The 24,155-nt window shown below is 38.6% G+C and overlaps 1 long non-coding RNA gene across 4 annotated transcripts; it reads left to right on the top strand.

Annotated features, from left to right (window-relative positions):
* Nucleotides 1-740: 740 nt before the first annotated feature.
* LOC120096585 (uncharacterized) lies at nucleotides 741-23,877 on the top strand. 4 transcript variants are annotated; one of them, XR_010057683.1, is made up of 7 exons: nucleotides 741-3,296; nucleotides 3,641-7,189; nucleotides 10,905-11,121; nucleotides 11,638-11,760; nucleotides 13,067-13,214; nucleotides 14,880-15,064; nucleotides 19,433-23,877. It is a non-coding gene; the product is annotated as an uncharacterized LOC120096585 (long non-coding RNA). The 4 variants fall into 4 exon arrangements; XR_010057681.1 differs by having other exon boundaries at nucleotides 741-7,189; nucleotides 14,920-15,064; XR_005493200.2 differs by having other exon boundaries at nucleotides 741-7,189.
* Nucleotides 23,878-24,155: the final 278 nt, after the last annotated feature.

Below are 24,155 nucleotides of genomic sequence, written 5' to 3'. Positions count from 1 at the left end.
CCGGGGGCAAGTTTCCTAGCTACCTTCTTGGAACATAACAGCTGACTCAGACCCCCACCAGGGTGTGGGACCTCTCCCGGGGCTTTTCTCATTGTCAGGTGCTCAACCGCAGTCGTCCTGTTGCCAGGCCTTCAACCAAACACATCCTGCTTGGCAGCCGCTTTGTACTCAGTGTTCTAACCTTTCTGAACCAGTCATCTTAAGTACAGCCTTGCAAAATGGCGTTACTGCTGCTAAGCTGGGGTCTTTCACCAGGCATCTGTGGAAATTGGTTATAGGATACTTTGTCTTGATCTTGTTTGTCTGGTTTGTTTTCTGTGGTATTGTCGAGTGTCTTTTTGGCTTTTGTTTCATTTTTGGACAGACAACTGTGGTTGAAATCTTGGACTGACGACTGTGTTTGAAATCATGAAACTGTTTGCTTTGTTCGTCAAAGAGTTTTACTTGGATCCCTTGGTGCTTAAGTTAAAAGTTAAAAATAATTTTAAAAATAATTTTCTTGAGAAAAATTGTTTTCTGCCGGGGAGTTTTAACTTTCTCTCTAGAGCCTCCTCCCCAAGGAGAGATGCCCCAGGTTGGGGGGCAGAGAAGCCCCTAAAATAGTTTCAAAAAGAATCTACAACAAACTGTGAAGAACTTTGTTTTGCCAGCCAAAATTTAGAATTCAGGCTTTGGCTGTGGCCAAGGTCAGGATTAATGTTTTCTTTTCCATGGGCCTTTAGCCCAGTGAGACAGCTTGGTGAAGGACTACTACTGCAGTCCTGATATTCAGAGACACGGAGAGAGCTATAGTTTTTTTTTTTTTTTTAAAGTTTGGCACTATAGTATTAACAATCTCTTTATTAGATGTAAGAGACAGGAAGCCCCAGGTGAACTGGTTACAATTCTTTTGTCAGCTGCTTAGTATCTAGCACCCAGGTTCTAACCATCTCTCCATCCTTTTGTTATTAGTTGTTACTAGAAGCCTAGTGTCATTTGGAGGCTGGTTCTCTTGAGAGGCAAAGCCACCAAGCTGACACTGAAGAGAGGTACTCCTTAAGGGAAAATCTAAGTCCAGAGAGACAGCCCGTAACAGATAGGCTGCCCCTCCGCTCGCCTTGCTGTTTCATAGACAAAGCTTGTGCTTATTTTTACAATGGCCTTTTTGTCCAAAAAAGGCCTCCTGGTTTAGCTGTGTGACGAAATGCTATTTGTCCTCTTCAGTGGACCTCTATTCTCTAGATTCCCTTCTTGTTTTCTCACTATCCCACATGAGATGCTTGTTAGTAACTGTTACAGGTCTTCTTTACCACTGAGGAAAGACAGAATCCTACTAGAGGCCAGAAAGAATGTTCCAGACATGGATGGAAGGCCCTCACTCCTGAAGTTTGACTTCAATACCCCTGAAGGTAGGGAGTGCTCCGGGTCTGCCCCCAGGCTCCAAGGGTGGGTCTCCGAGGGGCTGGAAAATCCCCCACCAATCTGGTTAAGATAAGGAAAGGATATGAATAGAAAGTTACAGAAATTTAAAGGGTTAAGCTAAGTTGCTGAGAGTTAGTATAAGTTACAGAGAAAATAAGGTTGAAAGAAAAAAAAAGAGGTAAAAAGAGCAGGAAGCTAGGGAAGAAGAGACAAAAAGAAGAGGAAGTTAGAGAGCTAAAGAGAGATAAAAGACAAAAGAGGAACATATACTGGCCACAGTAGTTAGGGAACCTAGGAAGACAGTACCTGGCAACAGGAGAGAATTCCTGGCTAAAGATTGGTGTGCCTAATGCAAAAAAAAAAAAAAAATGCCCCAGAAAGAACAAGAGTGGCCACTGGAGAGTTTCTTGGTCCTAGAGTGCTGGCTATGAGCAGAGATAGAAGGGAAGCCCGCTCAGTTGTTTTGTGGATACAGGGACCCATTGCTCTGTGCTCCTATGCCCCAGTGGGCCAATATCCAAAGACCTTGGGTACAGGGGGGTACTGGCAACAAACAATACTTATGGACTGCCCGAAGAACAGTGGACCTTGGCGTGGGCCAGGTAACCCAATAGTTCATGGTCATCCCTGACTGCTCCTATCCCTTGCTCATGAGAAATTTGCTCTCCAAAATGGCTTGTGTGGACTGAAATGGCTGGGTGCTACTATGTGTATGCATATCTGCAGACTGTGTATGTGGAGCTTAAGACCTGTCTCAGTGCACCAGTACCTGATGCTGGGAGATGTGTGGCTTAGTGCCGATCTGCCTGGAACACACCATTCCTGCCTGCCGGGCACTGACAATTATCACCCAATCCAGGATTTAAACTGTGATAGAGTGGCTGATGTTTTGCCTTTGAATAGAACGTCCCAAAAATGGGACCACTGGTCAGCTGCCATGGACTAGATTCTCCACTAGTTGGGGACAATCTGGTCACCTTGCTGCCCAATCCTGACCTGGAGCCACTGCAACATGAGTGTCAAGCACTGGCAGAAGCCATTGGGTGGAGAAAAGACCTCTGAGAATGGCTGATTGACCCCTGCTGAAAGCCGAGGACCTTGTCCACAGACGGGAACAGTTCTCTTCATGAAGGTCAGAGATAAGTGGGTGCTGCCGTGGAGGACAACACAATGTCATCTGGAATGGCTAAACCCTAACCCCCCAGCATGTCAGCGCCGCAGATGTCTTTGCCATCTCTTGGATGCCCTGATGAAGCCACCAACTGTGAGTACTATTCATTGCCCAGGATATCAGGAAGAAAGAGATTCAGTGACATGGGGCAGTAACAAAGCAGATTAAGTGGCTTATAAAATGGCTATACAGGAGTCTATTCTGGTTACTGGCCTACAAGAGACAGCCATGGGGAACTGGGATCGGACTAAAGGGATGGCCCCACTTAGAAAATACAATAGAAGGAAAGGCCCAAATTGCTTAAAAGATAAAAAGACAATGGCACATTTGAGGGGAAAGCTATACTCCCCAGAGAACAAAGAAAAGACTCACTTTGCCAAATACAGAAAGGGACACATTTAGGACATAAAAAGTTTGTCCAAGTAGTTAAGGTATATATAATAGACTTTAAGATTCTAGCCAGAGAGGCAGTAAAAAATATAAGGTATGTCAGTAAGTGAATGCTTAGCAAGCAAACAGGGCAAAGAGACCTAGAGAGTTTAGTGAAAAGTCGAAGTGAACTTCACTGAGATAAAGCCAGGAAAATATGATCACAAGTATCTCCTAGTGCTTGTAGATACCTTTTCAGGAATAGATAGAAGCTTTCCTCACCAAGCAAGAGACGGCCTCAGTAGTCATCAAGAAGATACTGGAAGAAATCTTCCCCAGGACTGGAGTTCCCAAGGTAATCTGGTCAGAAAATGGCCCTACTTTCGTTACCAAGGTAAGCCAGGGTGTGGCCAAGTATTTAGAGGTCGATTGGAAATTACATTGTATCTACAGACCTCAAAGTTCAGGACAGGTAGAGTAAATAGATAAAACTCTAAAAGAGACCCTGACCAAATTGACCATGGAGACTGGCGAAGACTGGGTGGTACTCCTTCCCTCTTGCTCTCTTCAGAGCAAGAAAAACCACTTCCAGATTCAGCCTAACCCCCTTTGAGGTGTTACATGGGGCCTCAGCTCTCTGACTGTATTAGATGATGTTACTGAACCAACATGTCATAGTAATAATGATTTATATGCCAGGCTAAAAGACCTACAGGTGATACAGAAAGAAATCTGCTCACAGCTGGGGACCCCTGAGACATCTCATCAGTTCCAGGTCGGAGACTCGGCTACATATGATGGCACCGAACCCAGATACTCGAGCCTCACTGGAAAGGACCATACCTGGTGCTGCTGACCACCCTGACAGCCGTCAATTCTCAGGCCTCACCAGCCTCAACTAGCTGTTGAGGCTGAGAGCTGGGACCTAGAGGGACACTCAGCATGTTTGCCCTGGGTTCCAATCGGGATAGGTGTGGGAATAGGCTTGACTCACACAAAAAGATAGAGACACTTAACAAGGTTGGTTTGAGTCTAGGTTCACTCGGTCTCCCTGGATGACTACCCTACTCTCTGCTATATGGCTGGGCCATTACTAATAATTTTCTTGGTTTTAGTTTTTGGACCCTGCGTGACAAACAGGTTAATTGCTTTTGTTAAAAATTGAGTGGGCGCTGTGTGGTTGATGGTTCTGATACAACAGTACCAGTCAGTTAGGACAACTGGTGAGACCAAATAGGAGACTTGATATCAAAATTCTAAAATTAGAATTACTTAGTAGAAGAAGAGGGGAATGAAAGGAAAATTGAAAATTGAAAGACTTCTAATTGATGTTAAATTTTATGGATAATAACAAATCCACAATGTCACAAATCCACTATTATAGAAGTTACCACAATGGTTTCAGCATTGTAAAAATTCCTTTCCCTCAACCCACAAAGACTGCCTACCCTCTCCTGCATGCCTAGAGGCAATGATACTTAGATTCTCTGTAGATTTACTTCTTTCAAAATGTTCTTTAATTTGAGTCAAATCATATGTAACTTTCCTCCATTGAGGAGTTAGTTAACTAACTCAAATTAATTGTTCATTTCCTTTTGGAAACTGGATGATTCATTATTATGAAATAATAATATATTTCAATAATCAGACAAGACATATTTTACTGTGAACTGGATATATGAAGAGGAAAAAGTACATGAATGTTCCTATGATCAGTTCTTTCTTTATATAATTCTGTAATAGTATGTGGCATTCACTTGTGATTCACAGCCCCACCTCAGCACAAGGAACAAAGGGCCAATATTAGATTATTTATACTCTCTGAAGTCAGATAAAATGCCAGAACATATTTTCTTTTATTTGGCAGCTGTTTGTTTTAAAACACTGTATTTATTTGAAAATGGTCAATTTCCTTTCTTCATCTGAATAAAATACAATTTTTTTTCTAATTTAATTTCTTCAATTTAATTAAATGGTGAGGCTTCTAGTCATGAGCTATCAAAAAAAATTGTGCAGACACTAGTCAAATTAGCCTTATGATTGAACTTTAGCAATGACTGTCCTATAACTAAAAAACTTTAGACTTTTTGGTACTAGGAGAAACTCTTGGTTGTCATGTTTGATCCTGAACTTTTACCAACTGCTTTTTGCTCTTATAACTTTGTCCACTGATGTTAGAAGAAATTGATCTTGTTGTATTCCTAACATGAAAAAATGCCCAAAGTACTATAAAACATCACTTTGCTCTTTGCTTCCTGTAAATAGTTCTAAGAAGCAAGTTAAGAAATGTTGCAGAAAGGGAACACAGGATATCTCATTTGCATCATTTCATATGTGTCATAGCCTGCTCACACTGGGTAGCCTGCGAACTGCTAACCATAGCCCTTTGGGTGGGGAGCCTAGATCTCAGGATTCCAAACTGAAGCTCCCTCAAGGCCTGAGCCCCAGGCCATGGCTGGCCACATTAAGCATATCCTGGTTTTAAACAAGGAACTAGTTCCTTCTCCAAACATCAGGGCCTCGGGAAATCCTTGGTTTCCACCAATTCTGACTGTCCTGAGATCATGCAACCAAAAGGAAACCAAAGGCAATAAGACAAATTTGTAGTATCATTCTAATCCTTTTAGTGTTTCTATCTCCAAGTACTGAGACTCAGGTATGATTCCCATATCTAATTACTCCCCCAGATCTTAGAGCCTACAGTGTCTAGGCTCTGGGGCTCAGAAGTAAACTCTGAAGATCAGAAACCTTATACGTAGCTAATCTAAATTCTGGTCCTCTATGACTATACAACTATGTAGTGATTTCTACTTTTTAGAGGAACTCCATTTTCTATTATATTTTACTATCATTTAGTAAGTGAATATCTCTTGTTAAAGTCTTTAATTGTATGGTAACCTTAAGAGTTCTATACAGGCATGCCTGGTACTGGACACTAAAACCTATGAAATTATACACATAATGGTATGAACAAAGAGTGTAAGTCACAGCCAGCAAAATTCCTTATTATTTTATTAAGTGTTAAAAAAAGACAAGATTTATAAAAATTAGACTATGCCTCTACAATCTTGCTTTAATTTACACATTAAAACTATGTCCTAATCATATGTCCCAAACTATGTCCTATGTTCTATTGCTGGAAAGAGACCATGACCATGGCAACTGTTATAAAGGAAAGCATTTAAGTGGGACTGACTTAGAGTTTCAGAGGTTACATCCATTGTTGTTATGCAAGAAAGCATGCCAGCATGCAGACAGACATGGGGATGGAGAAGTAGATGAAACTTCTACCTCCAGATCCTCAGACAAAAGACATTGGGCCTAGTTTCTGGTTTTTTAATCTCCAAACTACATCCCTAGGACATTTCCTTCTAAAAGGCCACATATAGTCCCCAAAGGTCACACCTTGGAATGCCTCTCAAGTAGTCTATTTTATCGTGATCGAGAATTCACATATATAAATGTAATGGGGTCCATTCAAACCACCATATACTATTAGAGAATCCTTCAAAAAATTCCAAAATATCCTTTAATGAACCCGACACAGGTGATGCTAGAATGCTGTCTTCCTCACAAGCTTGGTTTATTGAGTGGCACACTATACAGTTGTTAGATTAAAGCAATTTTCAGAAAAGTCTGGTTGCCTTAGGTCAGTTGTTAAAGTCCTGCAGCTGCAAAGTAACAAAACACAAATTTGTCTCAACCATTCTCAGAGTGACTCAAGACCTTTTCAAAACTTTACGAAGTTCACAAAAACAAAAGCAAATATTTTGTGTACTGACTACTAAACTGAATTGCACATGAATGGAATAATGTGTGTATAAGTTATATTAGCCTCCCATACCACAGTAACACCTAGGATCCCTCTAGCATTCCTTATTAGAGAATATACTGTTATGAAAAACCTTATTAGGCCTGAAAGGCTAGTACCTATACTGAAATAGATTTATTTTTTTGACATTTTTACCCAAACAATATAATATAATCATTATTTAAGTTTTAGTATATTTTCATTATTATAGTATAATTATAGTCTTTAAGTTTTAACTTGGTTATTCAGTTAACACCATTTCAAACATTAGGAAAAGGAGCTAAATAAATGCAATGTTACTGAGCCATGCAACGGAATAAATCTTATTTAAAAATCTGTAATTCACTTTGTCACCAGATCCAGGCAAGGAAAACTACTACAATGACTTTTCCGTTGTTATTCCACAACCACTGGGAATTGTTCGGATGTTTCTAATTGTAAGAACCTCACTACATAGTCCTTGGAACTTGATCCCAAATTTTGTTTTTGTGTAAAATAAAAGTCTAGTTAATACAATCTAATCCCTATAAGATAAGAAGTCTCCTCCCATCCATACCATATGAACTTATTAGTTTGAAATTTATAACATAAAATGTCATCTGTAGAAAAGAAAGACATAATTTTATATATATTACAGATAAGAAATTTTCAGATTTGTTTCCTGAGTTCAAAACTTCATTTTCTTAGTAATGGTAAGAGACAATATAACCATAGAATTTTGCTCCTGTATTTAAAAAAAATGATGTTTTGTTTGTTTGATTTGTCTTTGTTTTTGTTTGTTTTGTTTTTTCTAATTCTAAGGCAGAAATCACCCTCTTAGGTTAGTCAGACATCAAATCAGGACTCAATATCTCTGAGTAAGGCTGGAGTTGGGTAATGTTAGACACTTGTGGATGAGAGCATCCACAGACCTTGTCAAGGAACTGAAGTCTTTCCAAGGGAATTTATTAATAAATAGCAAGGTCAGGAGTGAGGTATACTTGCCAAACAGTTCTCATTTCTCCTTTCTCTCTGTGTTATAGATTAACAACACTCACAAGAAGGAATTTAGTAAGGTATTTCCAAGAAATACTTATGATCTACTATTATTTTTTTCTTGGTCTCTCCTAGAAAAGGCAAATAAAAAATGTCTTGCATATTCTATTGCCATGTCAGGAGATCTGAACTTTGTCCTGGAATTCTTAATTATAATTAATTGTAAATACTCTCATTTCCTTCCTAAATTTAATAACACTGCAGGGTCTTAGCAAAGGTATATTTTTGGAAACTATATTGATTTATTTCTAGGTCTTTTATTTTTTATATAGTTACATTATTTTCCACTTTTCTTTTCTCCCCAAAGTCAAAGTTTTGTGCTTGGTTTTGTGTTGTTGGCACAAACAGAAAGGATTTTCAAATATTTGGCATGTCAAATACTAGGACTTTTTATTCTTAAGACTCAAAAACAAAATAGAATTCATTTTTGGCCTTTTGTTCTATCAAACTATACTTCTATAATGTCCTTACTCTTTAACATTGACCTTTAAAATGCAACTCCAGACTTTCAAATCTTTCCCCAACAGGGATTGGCCCTGTAGCCAAAATAATATAAGCAAAGAGGCATTCAAAAATGCAGACAGTAGGGTCTGTAAAGAATGAAGTCAGAATTCACCTTAAAATTCCTCTCTTCTAACCTCTAGCAAAGGTCTCTTCTAGACATTATCTCAGGTATATAAATGTCTCAGGTATGAAGGAAATGTAAACAGCATATCTAACAAATGTGTTGAAGGTCTGTATAGTCAGTCCTATATCTGTGATCTTGGCAGGAAATACACTCTGTTGAAAGGAAGGAAAGAAGGAAGGAAGAAAGAAAGAAAGAAAGAAAGAAAGAAAGAAAGAAAGAAAGACAGAAGGAGAAGGGAGGGAGGAAAAGAAAGAAAGAAAAATGAAGGAAGGGAAAGAAGGAAGGAATAAAGGAAGCAAAGAAAGATGAGGTTGAGAGAATAAATTCCAATGAAATTAGAGGTTTTGGGTCCTGGCTTCCCTCATTACTTAGCCACAACACGAAATGTAGGAACTTTATTATGCTACCATCTTTTATTTAATTGGCTATTTTATTTATTTACATTTCAAATGCTATACCTTTTCCCTGTTTCCCCTCCAGTTTCCTCTCCTGAAAGCCCCTATCCAATCCCTCCTACACCTGCATCTATGAAGTGCTCCCCTACCAACCTACTCACTTCTACAATTCCGCCCTGGAGTTCCCCTACACTGGGTAATCTAGCCTTCACAGGACAAAGGGCCTATCCTCCCATTGATGTCTAAAAGGCCATCTGCTACTGCATATGTGACTGGATCCATGGGTACCTCCATGTGTATTTTTTAATGGTAGTTTAGTTCCTGGGAGCTTTGGGAGGTCTGGTTGGTTGATATTGATGTTCTTCCTATGGGTGCCTCTTTGGTCAGTTATTGGAGCAAAAGTGTTGGTCTCACTTGTAAACTTAGGAGTGACAGTACTCCTTAGAGACCAGCTCTCTCCAGGCAGGCTTTGGGTATGGAGAATTTTACCATAGATTTTTAACTCCAGGGTGCAGATGGAGACCTGAAGGCATATGTCACCATCTTAACAAGTTATTTAACTGCTGTATTTTTCATAATGAATTCATCTTTGCCATCTTGCATAATCACTTGCTTTTTTTCTACCTATGATGACAATAGTTATGAGAACAAAATAAAATCTTTCAGTTCTGAAAAATGATAAATGTGCTCTACTTTACGCAGTATAGAATTCTCTGACAATTTTTTTCATGGTACTAGAAGGTACCATACAAGGTTCTTTCCAAAGGAGAAAATCAAGAATAATCGCACACTGATATGATACCTATAAATAGCAACAATGACCAGCAGGGTGCAATAACCATAAGAGTACAATAGTGGTACACATATTTTGTGGTTAACCAACAAACAGCTTCTTAGTTCAAGTTAAGGCTCAACCAACAAGAATATGCTTGTTGCTGGATACCCACCTTACAGATCTTGGTGGAGAACCCACAACTGCCATCTTACTAAACCAGTATAACACCTAAACTATGTTCTAAATATTTGCCCTTATACCTACAGGTAAGTGTAGTGCTCACCCTTCATTGGGTAAACTTGTCTTTGCAACAGATTGGAACCATTAAAGGAAGCCAAATTTGATCAAAGTGCAGAGTTGTGGAGGCCATTGACCCCAATACAATAGTAACACAAATTTTGAACTTTGGATCAAGGGCCATTGTGAAAGAAGGGTTAGAAACATCAAATGAACAGGGTGTTTGCTGGATGACCATGTCTCCCAGAAATGTCAGATAGACTATTCATAAAGTCTCACCAATATAGCTATCTATATATGACCTGAAAAAGAAAGGCACCAATAGACATGTTATCGTGGAGTAGGGAAGGTTAGGAGACCTCAAACTTATACAAAGATCTACAACTAAGGAATGCTGAGATTGGGAGAAATCATCTTCTCTGGGGAAGAGCACAACAACTGGTTATCTAATACCAAGCAACCAGCTCTGAAAATATTTACACACAAGTAATATCATGGAGACTTATGTAGGCTGTTCTTCTGTATTTGTACATACATAGATGTGTAACATTATTTTTGAAGAACCCATGAACTTAAGATAAAATAGGAATGAAATAAATGGGAGATGTTGGAGAGACAGAGGGAGTAGGGAAAAAATTAATTATAATCTAAAAATGTTTCAAATATCCAAGCAACATTTAATTTACTTCTAAAAACAAACAGGCATAGTGCTTTCCTTACTTCACAAATTTCCTTTCATTTCTAATACATGGAAAATTTATGTGTATAGCAATAAATTGCTTTGTGGTAAATTTCTTTATAATCTATTATAAACTTTAAATCTATATTTCTAGTTGTAAATCTATATTAAACTTTTGCTTTGTTATGTATTTTATATTTTAATATACCTGTGGTGAACCAAAAATAGACTAAAAGAGTTAATATCTTCTATAGATGCCCCCTCTGGAAAGGTGTGTATGATGGCCATGGGGCAGCCCGGAACATTATCCCTGAATCCATTGCTGCTGCCAAGGCTGTGGGCAAGGTCATCCTGGAGCTGAACAAAAGTTCACTGGTACTGATTTCTGTGTTCCTGACCGCAGTGTATCCACTGTGGATCTGACATGCCGCCTGGAGGAACCTGCCAAGTATGATGACATCGAGAATGTGGTGAAACAGGAATCTGGGGGTTCACTGAAGGGCATCCTGTGCTACACTGAGGACCAGATTGTCTACTGTGACTTCAACAGTGACTCCTACTCTTCCACCTTTGATGACTGGCATTTCTCTCAATGACAACTTTATAAAGCTCATTTCCAGGTATGACAATGAATATGGCTACAGCAACCAGGTGGTAGACCTCATGGCAAACATGGCCTCCAAGGAATAAGAAGCCTTGTTCCACCTACCCATCAATGACACGAGCAAGAGAGAGGCCCTCAGCTGCTGAGGAGTCCCTGTCCCAATTTGGCCCCCAATACTGAGCATCTCCCTCACAGTTTCCATCCTAGATCCTAAAAATAATGGGGGGGGGTGCTTAGGGAGCCCTACTCTCTTGAATACCATTGATAACTTTCGCTACATCCATGAAAAAAGAGTTAATATGTAAACACCATTTAAGCAGTGACAGTTACTGCATTGTTAATAATGGACACCGAATAAGGAATGCTATCATGAAAGTATTAGCTTGGGTAAAGCTGATGAAGAACACATAATATATCAAATGTGACAAATCATAATGGAAAAGAATGTAAAACTGTTTTGTTAAATTTTCAACTCTTCCCTAGTTTAGCAAGGCTCCACAGCTGATGTACCCTGAATGTTGTTGTTTTCCAGGGTCTGCATCCTTGGGTGCAGACAGCCCCCAAGGCTTCACAGCCCGAAGGCACTGCAGCTCAGTAAGACAGCAGCCAGGCATCTGGGAGACATGATGGAGATAAGCTGCAACTATCTTACTGGGTAGACCAGATGAACCTTAAGTTTCAAAACTCCTACCTCATCCTGTGTGTGTACAGAGATCACAGACATGAATCACCACATTTTTCTGGCTAGCTGGCTTCTGTAGCACTTTTTAAAATTGCTTTAACATTTTAATAAAATTGCATCATTTCTTCCTTCCCCTTCCTCCCTTCAAACACTAAAATGTATGGCCCATATTTTTCCAAATTCATGGCCACTTTATCATTAATTGTTGTTGAATAGATATTTGCATATATTCCTATTTCTGTTTGTGTTCCTAAATATGCAAATACAACCTGCACAGTCTGTATGCTACCTATATGTGATTTTTCAGTGCCAACTATTTTATATTAGATAACTAATTACTGCTCTCTTCTCTGGAGAAGCCTATTTCTCCCAGTCTCAGCATTCCTTAGCTGCCTATAGTTCATTTTTAAATAATTTTTATTGGATATTGTATTTATTTATATTTCAAATGTTGTCCCCTTTCCTGGTTTCATGTCCCAAAACCCCCTATCTGTCACCCTTTCCCTTTCTTCTATGATGGTGTTCCCCAACCCATCCACACACACCCTCCTTACTCCCTGCCGTGACATCCCCTTACACTGGGACCAAGGGCCTCCCCTCCCATTGATTCCAGATAAGACCATCGTCTGCTACATCTGTAGCTGGAGCCATGGGTCCCTCCATGTGTTTTCTTTGGATGGTGGTTTATTTCCTGGGAGCTCTGGAGGTCTGAAGGTCAGCTCCTTCAGTCCTTTTCCTAACTCTTCCTTTGGAGTTCCCATGCTCAGTCCAATTGTTTGCTGTGAGCATCTACATTTGTATTTGTCAGGCTCTAGCAGAGCCTCTCAGGTGTCAGCTATATCAGGCTGCTATCAACAAGCACTTTTTGGCATCTGAAATAGTCTCTGAATGGCCTTTCCTTTAGTTTGTGCTCCACAGTTTGTCTCCTTATATCTTTTAGACAGGTACAAGTCTGTGTTAAAACTTTGGAGATGAGTGGGTGGCCCCATCCTTCCATTGGGGGCTTTGCCTAACCTCTGGATATGGTCTCTCCAGGTTCTGCCTCCCCTTTGTTGGGTATTTCAGCTAATCTCATCCCAGTTGGGTCCTGGAAGCTCCTTATTTTCCTGGCATCTGGGACTTTCTGGTGGCTATCCCCAGTTCCCCATCTCCCATTGCTCCATATCTCTGTTCAATTTCCTAACCCTCGGGATATCACACCCATTCTTCCCATAACTAATCCTTCCCCTCTCTTTCGCCCAAGACCCTTCCATCTTTTCTCTCCTCTGATTATTTCCAGATACACTGAATCTAAGAGATCAGAAAGTCAGGGAGAGCCTTAAACACATGGACACAGCAGAAAATTTCCTGAAATCAATACCAATGGTTTATGCTCAAAGATCAACATGGACAAATGGGACTTCATAAAATTGCAAAGCTTATATAAGGTAAAGAATACTGTCAGTCAAAAGATTTGGAAAAGATCTTTAGCCTACATCCAATAGAGGGCTAATTTCCAACATATACAAAGAACTAGAGAAGCTAGACTCTAAATAATCTTATTATAAAATGGGGTACAGATCTAAATAAAGAATTATCAACTAAGGAATATGTAATGGCTGAGAAGTACCTAAAGAAATGTTCAACATCCTTAGTCATCAGGGAAATTAAATCGAAATGACCCTGAGATTCCACCTCATACCAGTCAGAATGGCTAAGATTAAAACTCAGGTTACAGCAGATATTGGCGAGAATAGGGAGAAAGAGGAACATTCCTCCATCGCTGATGGGCCTGTAAGCTGATATACAACCACTCTAATCAATCTGGTGGTTCCCTGGAAAATTGGACATAGTATTTACTACCTGAGCACCTAGTGATACCACTCCTTGGCATATAATACAAAATATGCTCTAACATATAACAAGGGCACATGCTCCACTATGTTCATAGCAGCCTTATTTATAATAGCCAGAAGTTGAAAACAACCCAAATATCCCTCAAAAGAGGAATGGATACAGAAAATGTGGTACATCTACACAGTGGTATGCTACTCAGCAATTAAAAACAAAGACTTCATGAAATTTCCAGGCAAATGGAAGGAACTAGAAAATATCATCCTGAGCAAGGTAACTCAGTCCCAAAGAATACACATGATATGCACTCACTTATAAGTGGCTATTAGGCAGGTAGCTCAGAATACCCATGATACAACTCACAGATTACATGAAGCTCAAGAAGAAAGAAAGCCTATTGTTCCTCACAAAAGGGTTAAACCCTCTGAGGTTCAGCATTTGCATGTCTATCCATGTCTTTATTATTAAGTTTATGTTTATACAATTTTGTTGATGAGTCTTTATGGGGTAGCCTAACATCCCTAGGAGACATTTTCTCACAGCAATCTCCGGATCCTCTGGCTCTTAACAATCCTTCTGAACCTCTTAAGCATATTTCCTAAGCCTTGGGTAGTAGAGGTCTGCTGTAGATGTATCGGTTAGGTCTCGGCTCCACAACTCTTCATTTTGGTAGGTTGTTGGTTTCCATAAATTTTAACAATGTGTAATCTGAAGTCCAAAGAGTTACGCAGAGACAGGTATCTGGGCTGCCAATGGACTAGTGCCTAACAGAGTGCTACTGGCAAAGGAAGGCAGACTTTTTAATTTGGAAATCTGAAGAAACAACTCTAGATATTAGTGATCACATAGGAATCTGTTACTCCACCAAATGTCCAAAATTAATTTCAGACAAGTGACTATGAAAGAAGGAAGGGGTCTATGATCTCTACCATTTAATACAGAGTTTCACTAATAGTGCCAATTGGGAATGCAGAAAACCCACCTTCTTGATAGACAAGACTCAGCAATGCTACAGAAAGAACAAAACGATGACTTTATAGTCCATTGTCTCTTTATTGTCTTCCTTGTAAGCCACACATGCAGAATAGCTTAAGTGATGTTGCAGGCTAGGGAGGTTTTAAGCAAAAATATTAGTTTTTCAATTCACTAAGTAAATAAAGTTTCTAGAACTGCAAATCATAAGATACAGAGAGTTCACAAACCATTCTTTGATCCTGATCATCCAGGAAACTTACCAGGTACATTCCTACCTCTTACAGGAGAAATACTGACTTGGAAATTTTTTATTTGAATATCCAGAAAAAGATGACTGCACTGTTAACTTAAGAAGCACAGACAATCTCAAAAATAAGGAACCAAACAAAAAAGTACATGAACAACATCACCACCAATAACAAAAATCCAGAGTATTTGCATCTTTGTGAAAATTTGTAATCCCATACAAGTAAGTATACTTTAGAGCGAAAAGAAATTAATGAGAATTTTTTTTTTGTAAAATGATATCCTTGCACAGATCAGTTGGGATTGATAACCCTGAAGGTACTATTGATCCTCAGGAAGATGAGAGGTCAGGTATTTGATGAAATCACACAAAGGCATGTGAGGAAAGCAACCAGCCACCAAGTGTGGACCAAAAAAGTAGAATATCAAGGAACTGAGATACTGTATAGCAGAGGAGAGGAGAGAAGTGACCCAGAAATCTTTAGGTTTGAGAGGTGTATAAGCTTATCCTCAGAGAAAAGTTTTCCAAAATTGTAATCCAGTATATTTCAGCTGGTGATTTGTTTAAAAATTTCTTTAGTTTAACTGAGAGTGTTTGGGACAAAACCTATACAGTGCCTTCAGAGGAGCACGGTACTATCTCAGGGACAATGTCCCCCATGTCTTCAGTAAGAGTGGAGAGAATGAAGCCTTTCTGAGGGAAGGCAAAAGCACTGTAAGAAGAATCTTCAAGCATAGAGATAAAGGAAGGATCCTTCACCAAGCGCTGTATCATATGGCAGTAGATAATGATTTTCTTGGGTTCAGCTATATGGAGGACTCTCTTGATGTGAACAGCTTCCAACTTGAAACCATTTTGTGAAAACACATCTTTGTTGTTTTTTTTAATTATTTATACAGTGTAGAGACTTTGAAGGTTCTGTATTTTATACTGGATAGCCATTTTAGCTATAAAATGTTCCTTACTCCAATGATACAGCAGCACATTAAAGATGGCATTCAGTTAATGGAGAGGTCCTCAGTAGTATGACATCAGGGGATCCTGGGTGTTGTTGCAGATAACAGGACAGTGCAAAATAAATGATTCTAGTTGCATAAACGTTTTCAAGGGATTGCCTCTTGGGGGCAGAGTACTAGTGACATTCCTATTATTTAATGGTGGTGTTTTTGTATTTTTTTCTGTAGAAAACTTAAATATGGGATGTAACTTACATGAAAAAATGCTCTTTTGGAGGGAGTGTATAAGGATAATCTTTTTTGCCCTGTGTGAAGATGGTTGTCTTTATCAAATGCTGATTTCTATACCAGCAAAGAGTTGACTGGCAAAGACAGGCTAGACTTAGAAATTGTTATTTTTATGAAGCATCAACTGTATTGGTGTAACATTTTTTCTAATGGTTTGTAAACATTTGTACATATTACCAACCATCACCTCCCAATTGGTTAATAAAGATCTGATCAGCCAATTGACTGAGCATAAGAAAATAGGTGGGTCTTTCTAGTTGGAGTTGGAGAATCCTGGGGAGATGAGGGGGGAGAGAAAGAGAGAAAAAAGGAGAGAGGGAGTTGGTGAAGAAGGAGGAGGAGGAGGAAGAAGAAGAGGAAGAGGAGTAGGAAGAGGAGGAGGAAGAAGAGGAGGAGGGCAGGGAGCAGGAACAGGATTATCTTCAATGAAATAAAGATGACAACTATGAGGAGTGAAAAGAAGAAATGGCTATGAGGCAGAGGGTCCAGGAGGACTCAGGCGGAACTGGTCACCAAGTGACTTACATGAGGATACACAGGAAGCAGAGCAAGCCACGGGGAGACTCAAACTGCAAAAAAACTTGGGGACCTATAGTTTGGGATGTAGATAGCTTAGAAAGTTAGAATAGCTCAGAACGTGCCCAGTTTAGGCTTGCAGCTTATTAACAAAAAATACCATGTGTCTGCGACAGTTGCTCAGGAGCTAAAACAGTTAAAGTTTTCACTATTTCCTTGCATTTAAAACAAACAATGGTTTTAGTTAATATGAATGGTGTATTGCTATACATAAAATATAGTTTTAGACAATTTAAAAGCACATGTAGTGACATATGTTCTATGGGTTGATAAAAGTAGAAAAATTAAAACCAGGGCATGTTCAAACAATAAACTATGTCTCTTTGCACCCATAAAGAAAAAAGATAATTCCATAGGACAGTAAGAATAACAAAAGTATTTTTCTGTTATAATGTGACCCATGTGTCCTTTAAAACTATAAATCAAAGCCACTGCTTCCTTATGGTTCTTTTTCCAGAGTATGGTATTGCATTAATGGGAAGATTAATTAAAACAAGTATTGTACATAGGAATTAGTAAATACTTCCTTGAAGTTTCAGGAATGGGCATAGGAAGGCTGGATATTATATCAAAGGATATAGGTAACATTTCTGGGAATGATGTGTTGAATGTTACTACTAGTTGTAATATGTAGAGTGAAATCTTTAGAATAAAGAAGGCATGTCATAAGAAGGGGTATGTATGTAAATAAATACCCATTGAAAGAACCTGAGTTGAGAATATTTAAATAAAAGGAAGTATAACTTTTCAAAACAAAAAATATTCTAAGTGAAAGTTAAGTACCTTAAGAGATGTGTAGAAAGGTGCTGTATAGCTTTCTTGTTCCCATTGTACAGAGGCATAAACAAGGAAGCATATCTGGGGAAATCATGGGGAAGGTTGCCTACTGGGTTAATAGGCCTAGGATGGTACACCATAAGGCTTCTTCTTAGAATATGATGCAAAGGAGGATTTGTGCAGAGATTCAAGTTGAGAATGAGCCAGACCTCAGAGTCCTGGGAGAAGAAAGAAGTAAAACAAAGTTCATTCTTGAACTCTATTCATACTGACCATTGGAACAGACCATCAAGCCAATCATTTACTAGGCAAAGAAATGCAATTTGGCAGGGTAGAATGAGCTTGTCATAGGTATTAAACACAGTATTACCCAAGCTTTACAATGCAGTGTCCTTTTATTCTGTGCCATGTTCGGGGAATACACAAAGGTGAAGAAATATTTTTTGTGTTTTGTTTGCAGAATTACATGTATTAGGCCACATTCAATATTGTCCATAGTGTAACAGAATTTTCAACATATTGATATGAGGAAGAAAATATTCGTTATCTTCATCCGTTGCGTTGGAAGTTTACAGTGTTCTTTGGTACGTGCAAAACAAAAAGGGAAAATTATTGATTGCTGACTAATGATCTTGTCAGTCTGCATATCTTCAGCTGAGTGACATGGTATAATTATATTAGCTAATTATATTAGTAATACCCTTATGTTGTATATAGCAGAATATTACAAATATTTATATATTTCTAAGTTTTCTTGTCAATAGAGAAATCACATATGCTATTTCAACATTTGTAAGAGAAACATTGGCTGAAGAAGTGAGCATTGAGGTATGAGGAACTGGGAAGTGCTTCGTGTTCCCTCTAGTCCCTAGTGAGCACATACTGCCTCCCCTGCCCAGTGCTAACCCCCAAATTTGGCTCAAGTATGGAAGAACTTGAGCAAGTTCTTGGACAACTTTGAACATGACAGAGGCATATAACTTTGAATTAATTCCCTTAGACACATATTTTTCAAAATACATGATAAGGAAATATTTATACAGGGTTATTTAGGGAGTTCATTTGACTTCTTTCTCTAAATATTTAATATGATTACCATGGAACTGAGCTATGAAGTTAGAGCTGTGGAAACACTGCATCTTCTCACAAAGCATAATGGAATGGTTTAGATTTTCAACTCTACCTGGAAGAGAACTTTAATTCATGGAGACTTGGAATAATCTCTTTAAAAGTTTCAAGTTGTTTATTGAATGTATAAAGCAACCATTGCACAATGTCCCATAGTCAAATAAGCTATCACAGTTGTTTAAGAAATAAACAAACACCTTTTAGAAATTTCATCTTTTTTTATCTAACACTGTTGGTGAGGATTTCTAGCCTTAGGAACACATCTCAAAAAGTGACTGTTTCCACTGACACATGACTAAGGAAGTAGACATTCCATCAGGCAGCTTTAACCAGTTATAAGGAGGAATTTGTGTACAGTCATTACAGATTATTTTTGTTCACTTTCTTGAACATTTGAAGTAAGTCAGAATCACAATAGCCAAATTTCCCTTTAAGTGAGTAGAAGGGAAGACAGTCTCTGGCCTCAGCATAGAAAAGGCACAATGTTTTATACGTACCAAAGAACACTGTAAACTTCCAAAGCAACTGATAAAGATAACAAATATTTTCTTCCTCATATCAATATGTTGAAAATTCTGTTACACTATGGAGTATGTGGAATGTGACCTAATACATGTAATCGTGCAAACAAAAAACATGAAAAAATATTTCTTCACCTTTATGTATTCCTGAACATGGCACAGAATAAAAGGACACTGCTTTGTAAAGCTTGGGTAGTACTGTGCTTAATACCTGTGACAAGCTCATTCTACCCTGCCAAATTGCATTTCTTTGCCTAATAAATGATTGGCTTGATGGTCTCTTCCAACGGTCAGTAAGAATACAGTTCAAGAATGAACTTTGTTTTACATCTTTCTTCTCCTAGGACTCTGAGATCTGGCTTATCCTGAACTTGAATCTCCACACAAATCCTCCTTTCCATCACATCCTAAGATGGGTTGAACCTCTCTGAGGACAACATTTTCTTCTATCTGCAAATATAACATACTATTTTTAATAATGTTGGGAATTGGTGCCTGCCCATGGGATGGGTCTCAAGATAGGCTGGATTTTAGTTGACAGCTTCCGGTCTTTGCTCCATCCCCCAAGCCCACAGTTCTTATAAATAGGATAAATTTGGGGAGGATAAATAGTCATAAGGGGCAGATGGAAGGAGGGACCTGGGAGGGAAAAGAATGGAGAGGAGAATGGGTGGGTTCAGGATCAGGTGTGGGGAAGGACAAGACAGATGGCCAGATAGCCATGAAAATGAATGGAAATCTACAACTGACGAAGGTGAGGTGGTGTGTGGGGGCATCTCCAGGATGAGACAGAGACCTGGGATAAGAAAGGCACCCAAGAATCAAAGGAGGATATCTTACCTGTAATTCCTTTCATTGGGGGATATGGAACTTGAAGAGGCTACCTCCTGTAGGAACCCACTGAAACAGTGGAAGCACCAAACACCCACAAAACTTTCAACTCTCTTCATCTTCTTATTGTCAGATTTGTCCAATCTCAAATAGTAAAGTAATGGTAAAAACAAACTAAATTATTACCTCTATATTAAAAATTTAAGACTAATACGTACATGTAATGCTACATATACACACATATATAGTTATTTTACAAATTCATGGAAAACACATATGTTATTTTTAATACATAATGTTCAAAATAAAGATATGTTCTACTCTAGAAATAATCAGTCATTCATTCTATAATTTCATATGTGTGTGTGTGTGTGTGTGTGTGTGTGTGTGTGTGTGTGATGGATTCCTAAATGTTTAAATACAACTGTTTAATTCACAATGTTTCTTTGTGTTTTCCAGGGTGATCTCTTTGTGTTGTATAATCCATAGGATATTTCCCTGGGAAAGAATATTTCTCCTCTCTCAGCATTCTTTAGCTTGATCTGACAAGAATGCCTCCTCTCTGAGGACTGGATTTTATGATACCTCAAGGTGCTTCCAGATGAGCTTGCAAAGCTAGGACACTATGAAGCACAACCAACAGCTAGACATGATAACCTTGAGGGTGCAGCATTAATATGTATGTCTTGGTGGTCACCAAACCTCTTTAATTGGGTTTAAGGCTTCCGCAACAGGAGGGAAACTGCAACTGGTATTGGAATCCTAGCCAACCAACTAACCAGGGATAGTAAACTCATGGATCTCAGAGGAGTAGCTACAGTCACTATACTAAAACTGCATAATCCTTAAATGTATTCTAAACACTTGAACTTATATCAACAGATACATGTAGTCCCAATACTTTATCAAGAAAACTGCCCTTTGCCATAGATGGATAATCATTACCAAAAACCACGACCAACCAAAGTACAGAATTATGGACCACAGGCACAATAGATACATGTACAAAACAACTCACATCTAAGGTTCAGTGAAATTTTTAAAACATGTTATCAGAAATATTATAAGAGATACAGATATTGTGGGTCTGTATCCAATTAGAATCTGGGCATGGCCTCTTGGGGAGGTGGAACATGGGCAGTTTTATTGACTTTATCCCACCCTCTCCGGGCTGGACCGCTCCAGGGTAAAAAAAGTGCTGTCCGAGATTTGGGGAAGCCAGAGCTTGTTCAGGGCTCTGCCACAAGGCCAGGGCCATGGAGTTCTCAGACTCTTGGACATCCAGGCACCAATGGGAGCCACAGAAGAGTTGAGAACAGAGTGGGGGTCACATAAAATGGGACCGCATAAAACAGTAAAGGCTGTATAGCAAAGGACCCCATCGTGAGAATGAAGAGGCATGGGCAACATCTTTACCAGCGGTACATCTGACAGAGGGTAGACATCTGGAATATAGAAAGAATACAAAAAAATCATTAAAAAAACCCAGTTAGAAACTGGTTATTCAATAACATAGAGCCATCCCTGAAAACATGAACACATTCATACAAGCACATACAGACTTGGTTGGTTGCATTTATGTATTTATGATCTCTCTCTGTCTCATTGGGCGTGTTTTTCTGTGTGTTGTGTATGTGTGTATGTCTGTATGTGTGCATGCAAGTGTGTGTATGTGTGTGTGTGTGTGTGTGTGTTTGTGTGTAATTATTGACAGAAGAAGAGCCTATATTTGTAGAAAAAGGAGGAAGATTATACAGTTGGGTGTGGAAGCAGGAAAGGAAACAGGAAAATGATATATTATAATCTCAAAAAATTAAATTAAAATTGATCAGAATATATTGTATAAAATTAAAAGATAATTAATAAATATTACTTTAAAAATTGTGGCAAGGGACTAAATTGAGAGTTTTCAAAATATTTACTAAAATTGCTAACAGTTTTTAATTTTTTCAACACTTATCAATCATGGGAATACAAATCAACACTTTAAAATTTAATCTTACTTCAACCAGAATGGATAAGAGAGGAGGAAGGGAAACATGTTGGTATATGTGTATATGGGGAAAGAGGCATAATTATTCAGTGCTGATGGAAAGGACCCATGCAGCCACCACTATTGAAATCAGTATGAGGATTCCTCAAAGAAGTAAAAAAATATATATACCACTTGGTCTAGCTATATAATTCCTGAATATCTACTCCAAGAATCTTATACCTTACTAAAGAGAGAAGCTCAGCAATATTATCGCTGTTCTAGTCACAATATCCAGGAATGGACATAGCTTAAATGACCACTTACTAAGGGATAGATAATAATAATGGGGTATATTTTCACAATGGAAAAAAGTGATTTCTGTCAAGAAGAATGTAATTATGTATGTAATTATGAAATTAGGATAAATGAATTGAGTTGAAAAATATCTGGTATACCACATGAGATATACCAGATCCAAAAAGAAAATGCCACATGTTTTCTCTCATAGAGACACTTGTAAAAAAAAAGACAAAAAGAAAAAAGAAGCCAATAAAGGCCCATATTAGTGAAGGAGCTAAAGGAAAAGGAGATAGAATTCAGAGGTATATTAGATACATTAGAGTAAACAAAAATAATGGATCTGGAATTGTTAGAGGAGTTAGATGGTAGAAAGGCAGGGCAAAGGAGGAAGAATGGGGAGGGATAAAAAATTCTAAAGGCCGTGTGTGTGTGTGTGTGTGTGTGTGTGTGTGTGTGTACAAAAACTTGAATGTAGTAACACTATAAGGCGGTACCATGCCTGCACAGCGTAATACACATCAAGAAGAAAGACAGAAAGAAAGAAAGAAAGAAAGAAAGAAAGAAAGAAAGAAAGAAAGAAAGAAAGAAAGAAAGGAAGGAAGGAAGGAAGGAAGGAAGGAAGGAAGAAAAAAGTAAGTAAGTAAGGAAGGATGAGAAATAAATAAAGAGAGAGGGAGAGAGAGAGAGAGAGAGAGAGAGAGAGAGAGAGAGAGAGAGAAGGAAGAAAACTGTATTAGGACTGGGATATTCACTCTAGAACTATTATCACAAGGGTCTCATAGACAAACATTATAGGCTTTGACATTGCCATTCAGTGTCCTCCGGAAAGCAATGGTAAGACCTTGTTGCTGTAAACCTGCATAGTTGAGTCATAGAGCAGGAAGAATCAAGGTGATATTGACATGGAAACTTCCTCCCTACATGTTACCTTCCATAACTCTGGAGAAGCCATGCAAAAAACCACAGGAGAAAGGTGATCATCAATATTACCTAGCAGAGAAGACCGAAAACTACAATAACAACTGGCTTTGAAAAAAAATGTCTATTGGCACAGTAATAGAACAAATGTTAGGGGAGCAACCATCTATGTGCTGATCAGATTTAAGTTCTATTCTATAAATGAAATGCAAGCCTAACTGTCAGTGGGCCCAAGAACTTGAGACTAGATAGGTCATTGGAGACCCTACTACCAATGGCTTATTAACTAGATTCCTACTGAGTTAGTGCTATGTCCATGTATTAGTGAATCTCTCATCCCTCTTCAGAGAAGCTTCTTCTGGCAGTAGATAATGACTAACCCAGAGGCCAACAACTGATTAAGCTGCAGAAAACAAGAAGCTGGAGAGTGGCACATTTTGATCATACCTCTGCCCCCAAGACTTGGGGTTTATTGAGGAAATGCAGTCAATAAGATGATAAGAGCCAGAAGCAGTGGATGAATCCAAGGATACAAATGTTTTTCTGACTAAACAAGAAATTGCATATGTTAAATTGCAGCTGCTGTGACAATATGCACAAAACTTGTGCAAGTCCAAGCCAGACATGTAAAGATTTAGGTGAAAGTGGACATGAAGTCCAACCCCCTAGTTAAGGAGTTATCACACTCTTTCAGTTGGCCAACACCTAAATGTATTTCAGTAACACAAGTTGGTCTCACTGAGCTTACAAAAAAAAAAAAAAAAAGAGAGAAACATGTACTATACTCATGAAAGAAAAACACAAATTATTTACTTATAAATTATATTACACTTAATTATCTGTGTGTACTAACTTAGCTAATTCTCTCCTTTCATCATGTGGGCCTAGGGTGCTCCCTAGTTTGTCAGTCTTAGCTGCAAGGGATTTTACACAGTGATGCATCTGTCTGGTTCACCATGAGTAATGGAATACTTGTACACTTCTACACTTCTGTTCCTTTTGTCTCCAACTCGCAGAAAAGAGCAATGACACAGAGTTCTTCT

Source organism: Rattus norvegicus, chromosome 14 (assembly GCF_036323735.1).
Source record: "Rattus norvegicus strain BN/NHsdMcwi chromosome 14, GRCr8, whole genome shotgun sequence".
Classification (NCBI taxonomy): Eukaryota; Metazoa; Chordata; class Mammalia; order Rodentia; family Muridae; genus Rattus; species Rattus norvegicus.
The sequence above is the reverse complement of the archived record's forward strand: the minus strand, read 5'-3'. Positions and strand labels throughout refer to the sequence as shown.